Source organism: Quercus suber, unplaced genomic scaffold (assembly GCF_002906115.3).
Source record: "Quercus suber isolate HL8 unplaced genomic scaffold, Cork oak 2.0 scaffold_154, whole genome shotgun sequence".
Lineage (NCBI taxonomy): Eukaryota > Viridiplantae > Streptophyta > Magnoliopsida > Fagales > Fagaceae > Quercus > Quercus suber.
Window position 1 is genome coordinate 400,910 of NW_027069615.1, and position 12,261 is coordinate 413,170.

Sequence of the window (12,261 nt, forward strand, 5' to 3'; positions counted from 1 at the left end):
CAATGACATCTATATAATTTACATGATCAAATATATTTAGCATATACATTGAAACTATTTGAATATAGAGTTGATATAACCAAATTTGTAGGTGTCAATACCTATTAAGTGGACATTTTTGTCACATCGGTCACTCATATTTCAAATTTGTAAATTTTTTATTTAATCATGAATTAAATAATCAATCATTAATATATTTTTGATAAAAAAAAGAAGAAATCATTCAGTAATTTACTAATAATAAATAAATAAAAAATAAATAAAACAATTGTTAAAGTTCAAGCGTATGGTTGCATGTGCATCATTACTATTCGTCCAGCAACACCATATCCAGGCTCATAAATTATTTACTCTTCAGATTGAACACATGACACATCCCATAGTCACGTAACTCGGGCTTTAATCTTCAAATCCTAAGAAGAAGAGAAAAGTTCATTGGGTTTGTTGCAAATGGAGCCCAATGTGTCAGTGCTTAATATACAGTGCAAGGTTTATTAAACATTCATTTACTATTTTGATTAATTGTGCGTTTTGTTGTTGCAGGAGATGATGAGGCATCAATTAGACAATAACTAAAGTTCATAGGACAAACCAATAGGCATGGGTTACATGACTCGGATTTGGTGGGTGTTTTGTTTTTTTTTTTTTGGTCCATCTTTCTCTTACTTAACTGTAATATGGATCATGCTAACAAGTGTCTTTAGGGTATTGGTAAACATTAATTACTTTTTTTTCCCATAAAAACTTTCTTTAAATGGATTATTAACCAATGTCTTAAGGGCGTTCGTTAACATTTCCAAAAAAAAAAAAAAAATGTCATACTTAAATCATTATCGTAATTATATTTGTTGTTATAAATATTACAAGGAAAATACTAACGAATACTTTTAAAGTATTGGTTAATAATTCATTTAAAGAAAATTTTTATGAGAAAAAAAAATAATTAATGTTTTGACAGTTTTTTTCATTTTTCTTAAAAGTGATGTCAAAACTTTCCTAAAATGAATTGTTAACCAGTATCCTAAGGGCACTCGTTAGCATGACTATTTTCTTTTTCCTGTTTAGTTTGCACCTTAAACGTGGATCTCTATCTCTATTGTAATAATTATAATATTAAATATAATTTTGGTAATGATTTAAGTATGCCAAAGGTTTTTTTTCTATTCAGATGCACCTCAAACGTCCACATCTCTCTCTCTCTCTCTCTCTCTCTCTCTCTCTCTCTCTCTCTCCTTTAAACTTTTTGTGAATATTAAGTACAAAATGTTGGTGACAGACCTTTTTTTTTTTTTTTGAACAGACCATTAATTTAGAATCAATTCAAATAAATGATTTTATTCTATAATTAAATATATAACACAAGTTAGATGTGTTATATATGTCATGGACAAATTGCTATTTGCCATGTGGCATTATTTGTCCATATCATTCTAAATAGATTGAAAATTGTGTCAGTTGTTAGAGTTGTGTGCATCTATCAGTTGTGAGATCCAACTTTTATAACATAATAATAATACATTTGGAGAGAGGGAAAATGATAGCCTTGAGTGGAAAACTCTATCCATCCCATTTTATTTTTTCACCATTTTCACTCCAACCAAACAATAGAAAATCACATTTTCCTCTCCCATTTCCTTCCTCCATTATCCTGTCACTTTTCACCCAACCAAACATAGCATTTGTCACTTCTCAATTCAAATGAAATCCTTTTTAACAATTTTACAAGGACACAGTTTACAAAAGTTTTTGAAATTAGTAGAGTTGGGCTTGGCAAATCCTAAGGAAGACCCAAAAGAAGTTCTGGGCCTTTGGTATCACATTGGGCTTGGGAAATCCCAATAGAAGACACAAGACAGGGACAGAGATATCAAAGTGGGCTTGAAATTAGATTCTTTGGCCCATTATGGTTTCTTTCATTCATTTGAAAATTGAAACGCTTCTCAGTTATGATTTTTCCTCTCTCTTTAAAGGCTACTCTCTCTCATATTTGATTTCATTTCATTTATATGCTACCAGACTTCACCATTGATGTCATGTCAAAGAAAACGGAGTTGTTCTAACACCTGTACAAAAGTTGCTTCATTTCAACCACTACTTTTCTTATCTCTTCTTTCCATCATACAATATGAACTCTCACAAAGGAGAGAGAAAACAAATTAGGAAGGAGTAACGTAAACAATAGAAGAAAACAACAAACAATCACAACTGAATGTATCAATGCAAATGAAAAAAATGATATCACAATTAATGTAAAATCCTTTTTCTCAAAACACTGGAAAACACCAAAGCTTGTAAGACTAATCTTGTTTCTCCATTTTTCCCTTAACTTTGTGATTATTGAGCGTCATACACACTAGTACTGAGTCACTCTCTCACACTACAAGCCAAATATGTATACCTTCCTCAGCATAAAGTGCATAAAATTTGGACCTGAGTGTCAAAGAGTCTGAGACTGAGCGCTACTTAAGTGATAGAGAGAGAGAGAGACTTTGGAGACTTTGGCCTTTGGGGTAGGTATAGATTACTTGATCTGGTTGTGTCAATGGCTGGTAATTTTCCTGTGAATTATAATCCTTCTGACCCTTTTGCTAATGCAATGCAAATGGGAGGCATGTTTAACAACAACAACAATAATAACCAGGTTTTTGTGAACTACCCACCAGCTCCTCCAGCTGGTCCTGAAATGGAGAGTTCAAGTGCAAGTGCTTCTGCTTCAACATTTGCTGCCGTTAAGAGGAGACAACACTGTAGGCGATTTTTGAGAAATTCTATTGTGCAACCCCCATTTCATCAACCCATTCCTCAACCAACACCAATTCCCCGAGTAATTAAGTTTTCTTCCCTATTATGCTTTCTCTTCCGCTGCATGCATGTTTGTTTCAAGCCCTTTTAATTGTGTGTATTGTTTTGCTTTTGTGGCTTACGCTGTGAGCCAATCTCTATTTACAAATTGAGATCCCCCCTCCCACCCCCACCTTTTTCAGCTGTATAACCTCCTCTTTTTTGCAGCTTGTGTTCTCAGAAACATAAGGTTTTCATTGATGTCCTTTTTGTTTCTGTTTTCATAGTCAGTCTAAGTGATTTAAAATAATATGTGTTTCGAAAAAATTATTTGCAGTTATTATATACTAATAATTATCATTTATAACAGGAAAATTATTGTTTGTGTGAATAATAAATAATTTGAGCTAGGTTCATTACTGATAAGATGCTTTCATGGTGTGTAATTTCCTCTTTGATATAAAAAGCAACAACTTTATACATTTTCCCAATCTTTTCATTAATAAGTAAAGAGATTTTTATATATGGTACTTTTCACCTAGGAGTTAATTGACTATATACTGCTAATCTTTTTTCTTTTTCTTTTTTAAGAAAACTTATATATGGTGTCTAAATCTCTAGACAAAGAAAGTAGATCTCAAGTATGTTTATCTAGCGTTATGCATATATATATGCTTGTGAATTAATTGCTTGAGGATTTTAAGGAAGATTAACTAATTTTTCTATTTATATTATTTTTTCACCCTTGCTTTATCATTTTTTGAGTTTTTGATTGGTGTTCTTATTGCTTGATCTGTAATTAAAACTTAGAAGGATTACAAGGAGATTTACTTTATTTCTGAATACAAAGTTGCAAACACTCTTTTGATCTGAATATTCATAAAGTTTATAAGAACGATAATTTCCTGGCTGCGCAAGTAAAGTATATTTCATCTTAAATCTGATGATTATTTGCAAAATCACCGTACTCACAGGTTTGTGCAATGGAATCTACGACTATTTTCTTGTAAAAAGATTTCAAATTTTAGTTATGATTTCTTTTGATCTTATATTAATTTTGGCGCATAATTTGTGTTCAAATATTTGCAAATTAACTTAAGCCCCATGTCAATTACAACAAATGACATGTTTGGTAGACCAAAATAGACACTATAATGTAATAGTTATTCCTATGATTTAGTTATTCTTTAGTTTGGTTATGTTTTTATTATAAAGAATAGTCATTTTTTATGAATAGTTATTATTAAAAATAAAAAATAATTATTCATATTTAAAAGTGTTGTAATAACTATTCTTTAGTGGATGTAATAATTCCAAATAAATAAACTTTCAATGTACATATAACAATTATAAAAAAAATTTAAAAAATCATTAAAAAATAACTCACCTATCTCTCAAATTTAAAAAATATTATTATATGAGTAAGATATTTCTTAAAATAAATTTTAAGTTTTATTCTAACATTACAACTCAGCCAAATTTATGAATATGTTTAGTTATTCAATTACAACACATTTTATTTCCAATTATAAATATTATTATTCATGTTGTAATCCTCATACCAAACATATCCAATGATTTTGATACCTTCGTAACAATAGATTCCAACAAACTATGACGCAAAAAAACTCACGTGTGCAAGTACGAAAATGACGATTGATTACATTGTCGTTTTCGTGTTCCATGTTATTTGAGTCCATTTATTTTTTTTGGAAAGATATATTGATATTGTCAATTTAAACATGTCAACCAATTCTTTTGTATAAATTATGTTCAAACGTTCACAAATTATCTTACGCCCCGTGTCAATTGCGGCAAAGATTTTGACATCAACATAATAACAAATACCAACAAATTATGACACAAAAAATTCCTTGTTGAGAATATCACTTGATTATTTTGTCATTTTCATGTTCACACATCTAAATCCATTTTTATGGAGGGAAGAAAGTTTTTTCTTTTTCTCCAATATTATTTGTTATTGGATGTGTACAGATTTAACATCCTAGTATTGTGTTTCAGCAAATCGATCAATCAATTGTGAGGTTTCTCTTTGAGAAGACATTACGAAAAAGTGACGTGACAGTTGGACGCATTTTGATTCCTAAGGTTTGCATCTTCTCTTTAACTTGATACTGCTTTGCACTGTGATAAAAATTAGTTTGCTTTCACATCCACTCTTTGGAAATCGTTGATCCTAATTCTACATGGATGTTTCACCCTCAGAATGTAATCCGCAAGTATGAATATAAAAAATAACACCACCTAGCTATGAGATGCCTTGATTAACCTACATATTTTGTCACTTTGATCTTGAAATAGAAGTGGTAATCTGAGCAATGTTTGCTCAAACATCTTTCTCAAGAGGATTTAAGTGGTAGCTATAATTGAAAATAATATCATCATGACTCTTCTCCTTCTTCATTCAGATTGAAACTGAACTGTATATGCCTCGACTGGATTCAAGAAAGGGGATTATCATGAATTTGACTGATATGGACTATCAGCAAGTTTGGAGCTTCAGATTCAGGTTCGAGTTACTATACTTGCTATATCCTCGTACCAAAATTCACACGACAACAATGACTTTTACAAACCCCACAATATATAATTACAATCTTTAATAGCACCATCTATATGGAGGAATTATGAATTGAAAGTTTTAATTGTAATACTTGACCACCTTTATAACCTTGCTTGGTTTGTCCACAGGTTTTGGATCAATAATAGTAGCAGGATGTACTTATTTGAAAACACGAGTGAGCAATCTCTACTTTCACGTCATGATCAAAATTTTCTCCCTCTTATATTATATGTTACTCTTCTATTCTAAATGTGAAAATATGGTTGCCATCTCCCAGAGGACTTCATCAGGGACAAACACCTTGTTGTCGGAGACTCCATTATGATTTTCAAAGATGATCAGACCGGAAACCATGTGAGTTCGATATATACTTAATTAATTATGTGACAATTATCATTTTCTAAATTAGTCTGTCTCACAATTCACAACTAACCTGATCTCTTATACAATTTTTGTTTAGTTCATCCGCGGTATCAAGACTTTCATCCAACAAGATCTGTCTAATACAGCAAACAACACTGTGAATCAATATTTACCAGCTATGGATGAATATGTTTCTCCGCTTTATTATGAAAATACCATCATAAACAATGAAAACACCTTCCTCAATAACTACTCCGAACCTTTCTACGCTGGAGTGCAGCCAGAAATGCCAGACAGTCCAGAGCTTGAAACACCCTTTAATTGGCTTGACTTTATTAATTTCCCCGAATTTTGAAAGTCAAGTGGTTGATTGGCAGCAACAATTTATCTTCAGTACCACCCGTAGCTGCCTTTTAATGCAGAAGTTTATATCTATGTACTTCTTCGCAAATGATTTGCTTTTTGCTTTGTAACAAAAGACGTGTTGGTATGTAATTATAATCCTAAGGTCCAAGGATCTATATGTTTTTCTTATTTTAAAATACCGATATATAATTATATTTGTAAGAAACAAAGCATGAGCACCTCTAGCTCAATAACTTTTGTGGCCATTGGTTTGATCCCTATCTACATATGGACCATGGTAGATGAAAAAAAATCACAGGAAGCTTAACCAGTTAGAAAACTCATTTCCTTCTCCAAAAAAAAAAAAAAAAAAAAAAGAGGCAGATTTTTTTTTTTTTTTTTTTTTTTTTTAAATCGGATGGCTATAGTGGTATTTTTTAAGATAATAATAATTATAACCACCAAGCGTGGCCTAGTGGCTTGTCCACCACTGAGTAAGGCTTTGGGGTTCGACTGGGTTTGTTCCTCAGTTCGAGTCCCAACAATTGCAACACTTTGTAACTAGCAACAAGTTCCCACTACTAGCAGGGATTCGTCGAAATGCACAAAAGCTGGCCTGGAGACTCATGGGAAACCAAAAAACAACAACAACAACAACAACAATAATAATAATAATAAGGATTTACTAATGTGTGCCTTAGGTTAAATTTGTTATGTATAAGACAAAAATACCTTTCTTCGTCTTCTAACTCTTCTCAACTTTTTACACTATTTTCTCTCTGTCTCTAACGTCTGAAGCCTTCTCTCTCTTCTTCTCGTCTCACTCCTCCTTCTCTCTTTGGTCTCTCTAACATTTCAATCCTAGGAAAAAAAAAAGTCCACCAACACCACCGCAACCACCAGATCTGTAACCCACCCACCACCACTAGATCCGTCTCACCCCCTCTCTGCTATCTCGAATTTTCTCTCTCGTGTCAGCCATAGCCAAAGCCTTGTGCTCCACCACCATTTCTGTTAGCTGTGCTCACTGGCACCACCACCACCACCATTATAGCCATTGCGCTCTTCTTTCTCTCTTTACCTTTGGTTCTACTTTTCCTTCCTCTGCTTTGGGTTGTATCTGGGTTGCTTTGGTGACTAGGTTCAATTTGGAACGTGAAAAGCTTGATAATTTGGCTCGGGTTTGAAATTTGGGCATTTGGGTGGTGGTTTTTGTAGATCTAATAAAAAGAAAAAACTCAAAAAGTACAAATTGAGAAAATGTTTAGTTAAGGAAAGGAAGATGAAAGAACTTATATAGGTATTTTAGTCCTATTGTAAAATGCCCAATTTTTTATGCTTTACTGACACTTTAAGTGCTATGTTAAAGCATTCACACCCAGACTTGCAAATGCCATATGTTGGCATGTTTAGCATCAAAGCCTTAAAAATACCCCGTTACCCGAACTTATAAACCCAAAGAAATTTACAATTGTGCTACAGTATCTTTGCAAATTTGCAACGGTACTGTAGCACAATTGCAAACCAATTTAATACATTTTATTCCAAGCCTCTCTTCATCAATCTCTAATTCTTTATATCTCTTCTCTCTCTTAACAGTCTAAGCCTCTCTCTCTCTCATATCTCTCTCATAGTGGTGGTTTTTTTCTGGCGTGGGTCGTGGGTCCGATGTGGGTCTGGTGGCAGCATGGTCTGGTGGTGGCGTGGAGGTTTTTCTAGATTAGCGATTGGTGTGGTTGATGGGTCTCTCTCTCACGATGGTTGATGGATTTGTTGATGTGTCTCTCACAGCGATCGATGTGGCATGGAGGATCATGACCGGTGGTTAATCTTTTCAACCCCAAACTCTCAGCCTCTCTCTTCGATCTAGTGCCAAAATTCCTCTAAGCGGTGCAATGCTCACAGACCAGGTGGAGGTTGATCTCGTTGTGGCTGTGGTGGTGAACACTATATGCTGTGTTTGGTGGTGTTAAATCTTGTAGTGGTGGTGGGTCTTGCATTGGTGGGTATTTGTTGTGTTTATGGGTAAAGATCAAGTGGGTTTGTGGTGGTTTAGTGGTGGTGATTGTTGCAGATCAGTGGTAGGTTTCTTTGGAGGCAGGGGTTATTTTGGTATGGGTTTCTTTAAAGGCGTGGTTTAGGCGGTGAGTTTTTTTTTTGTGTGGGTCAGGTGGGTTGTGGCATGGAAATTGCTGTCCGATGTGGTGGAAATTGACGTGGAGCTGTGGTGGCTGTGGAGCTGTGATTGGATCTGATGGTGGCTCCGTTAATGGTTTTTTTCTGGGTTTGCTGGTATATGTGGGGTGTTTTGGTTTGGTTTGATGGTTTTTTTTTAACGTGTATTCACTGTGTTGTTATAGTTGTTTAGCGGTTGTTTGGCAGTTGTTTGGTGGTGAGAGCGAAATAGTAAAAAAAAGAATAAAAAATAATATTTAAATAAAGTAGCAAAAAATATAGAGTTAGGGATGTCGAGAGTGTTGTAAAATAATATAATATAAATGATAAAGTAGGTTTTGAGATGGTAAAATAGAATAATTTGAAGATTTCGAATGCGAATGCGAATGCTCTTACCATACTTTTTTGTTTTTTCTACTCCCAAAAAGCAACTTTACTTTATTATTATAAATAAATAAATAAATCTTAACGAGTGATATGTGTGTGTGTGTGTGTGTATTTTAGAATACTAAATATTTAATACATACGAGGATAGGAGAGAATGTCTTAAAGAAAGTAACTGTGGTGCATATTCAAAATAGTCTAACCTTTGGATACACAGCACAGGCTTTAAACCTCTTTAACTCACTCTCATTTTCCAATGATATATATAAATATAAATATATATATATATATATATATTGCCACAGTCATTAAAGGTTTGTCAACAAAAAAATTAGACAATTCTCTGGGTAAACAAATGACAAATTTCCTCCTCTCATATAAATATAGATCTTACTATGAATTTAATTAATACACCTAATTATTATGTGAGAGAAGATAGAGTAAGTCATTAACGTACACCAATTGCAATCATTTTCTTATATGATAACTGTCAATTGGGTATTGATGAAATAGAAATTCATCAATTATGCTTTCGTCCATAGTTGTCAGTATCGTACGATACGTATTTTCATCAATTATGCTTTCATCCATAATTGTCAGTATCGTACGGTACGCAATACATATCGTACAATTGTATCATATCATGTGTAAAAAGTTCCGTATTGTATCGGTGTCGTAAGTGCTCATGAATCGTACAATACAATGTGCGTATCGTATGAATCGTATTGTATCATAAAATTGTACGTTATCGTGTGTAAAAAGTTCCGTATTGTATCGGTGTCGTAAGTGCTCATGAATCGTACAATACAATGTGCGTAACGTATGAATCGTATTGTATCATAAAATTGTACGTATCGTTCGATACATAGAAAAATGCTTTAAAATGAGATTTTTTGTTAAAATTTGTACTTTTATTTGAATCTAACAAGTTGTTAGACTTGTTTTTAATACAAAATTATTAGTTTACTTAATTTGGCCTAATAAAATAACATATTCATAAGTTTTTTTCCTCTCTCCTTTTTCCATAAAATTTAAACCACAAAGTACACGCTTACACTTCACTTTAATATTTGCAAATTGATTTTCTATACTATGAATAATATATTAATTGACAATATAATTATTTTTTTATTTTTGTCATTATTGTTATAAGTCCAAGAAACTATGGGGCTGTTTAACGTTGTTCTAGTAACGTTGTTTGTATTTTTTGAAAATACATGTGGATGAAAAAGTATGTGAAAATACGTGTAATGTTATTTAAAAACTGAAAAGTGTTGCTCAAATAACCATACCAAACGGCCCCTAGAATGCCAAGAAGAATTTTTTTTTAATTATTAAAATAAAAAGAACAAGGAGAGATAATAAATGTTAATGACGATGAAGAAAATTTTAATGAAGAAATAAGTTTGCAAAATGATAAAAATGATGACAGCATTGACTTAGATGGGGTTTATTAGGCAATATGATGAAAAAAAATTATTATTTTTTGATCATTTGTAATATATTATCATTTTTAAATTTAAACCATTTGAATGTGTATGTTATAAACATAAGCAATTTCATGAGTCAATCTACAAAGAAAGATCACAAGTGGATAAAAAAGGGTGAACACCATTGTGGTATTGACTAAAGGCCCTCTGATGGTCAAGCTAAATTGTGATAATAATTTTCACTTGATAAAATCAAAGAGTTCAAATGGCTAAAAGTTGTAGATATCAAATTGTGTAACCTTCCATCTTGTAATCTCTAGATTGTATAGCTCTTCCCTTCATTATTAGAATGAATATTTGTATCTATGGGTCGGGAACCGTTGATAATAAATAGCAGACTCTTAATATTTTCAACGGTCATACGTCTATTGGGTCGTGCGTTACTCTTTAGCCTATCTAGCGTATTAAATGGCATTTATGACTTTGTCCATCCGTCTTATGGATGATGATGATAATTTTGTTCTCATCATGTATAAATAGAGATCAATCTTTCTAAGAAAGGACATGCACACATTATTAGAAAACTAGTTTCATTTCTTATCGATTAAACGGATATCTTCATGCTTGTAAGTGTGTTATCACCTCCCATGAATTATTAAGGAGTAGGTATCTGTTTATCACCACACACCTTCGATGCAATGGTCACTCCACAAGTATAAATGCTTGTATGGTGTGAGGGGCAAGGGCCGGGATTCAAGTCTTTAGGAGTGAACTTCACACACATATACACTTAGATTAAGATAAAGTAGAATTCTATCTTGTATCAAAAAAATAAGAATTTCTATTTTATTCCTCAAATCTTGGTTGTTTTTGTGCATTTAAGTCCTATTAAGTTAGGCAATGGCTGAGACCAATCCTTTTGGTGCGAAATACAGTCTCACATAGAGTTTCTTAGTGCGAACAAGGTGGGTATTTTAGTTTGTATTCCAAATAGGGATTATATCACTTCATCATTTAAGGCCGAGTTTGAAATTTGATTGTAACCCATCTTTCTCATCTTGGGAAATATCCCATAAAGGAAGGAATGGGTCTGGAGATCCCAGTGGTTGGCAGGGTTTCAATTACATTTCATTTGAGGTGTTAGATTGTTTCCCCACCAAGACTAGCTCAATTGCACTGAGCTGTGCTTCAGTCAATTCAGGGACGAATCTATATATTGATTAGGGGTGACCCCCCCCGGTTATTGATTAAAAGCCTTGAGGGAAGAGAGATTGGAGGTCAACCTCTAAGGCATCCTAGAAAGGAAAGTCAGCAAGAAGCTTTTAGAGAAACAGCACCAAAAGAAGAAACTATGAGAAACAAGGAAAAGACCAATCATCAGAATGGCTGGCACAACGTGGGCTCTGGTACCCAGGGGAGCAGATGAGGGGAATCAATGGTACCCCGAAACCATAGAGTGACACTATAAAAGGAAGAAGCAGCTATTATTGAAGAGGCATTTAGTAAGAGCAAAATCAGAACAGAATCATTGAGAAAACTCTATCAAAAACACAAAGAAAGTAGTAAAAGAAAGAGGAATATCACCCGGTATCCCGAAATAGCCACTATAGAACATACTTGGATTCAAAGGGATTCAAATCTTGCAAGTCTTAAAGGCTTAAATAGTCATCTAAGTCTGTAATTTTTGAGCTTATTTGGACATTGTAACACGACTTAGTGAGCACATTATAAATTACAACTAATGAAAGTAATGAATATTTCACAACGTTTTAAGAATCCTTAACATTTATTTTGTCTCTTGCTTTATTACATTGTCCCTTTACTATTTCTTACTGTTCAATACATATATTCTCGCTTGTTAGTATGTACATATTGTAGGATTCATGCTCTGTGCACCACTTGGTTTGTAAACAGCCTATTTAGTTGCGATAAACCAAGTCCAGTTCCTTTAAACTACAACTCAAAGGCCCAGGGTCTTGCTTTAGCTTGGGCCTGGACACTGTCCAAAAAAGACCCACACAGCCATTTAAAAGTTTTAAACAAAAATCCTTAGTGATAAAGTAGTAGAGTCAAAAGCCGGAGCCGCCGCAAACAGCTAGCAGCAGAGCTGCCTCCTTAACTCCAAGTCCTAACTCCGTCCTTGAGTCAATTTGCCACATTATTATTGTTTGCTAGGATGCCACCACATATGCATTTTAT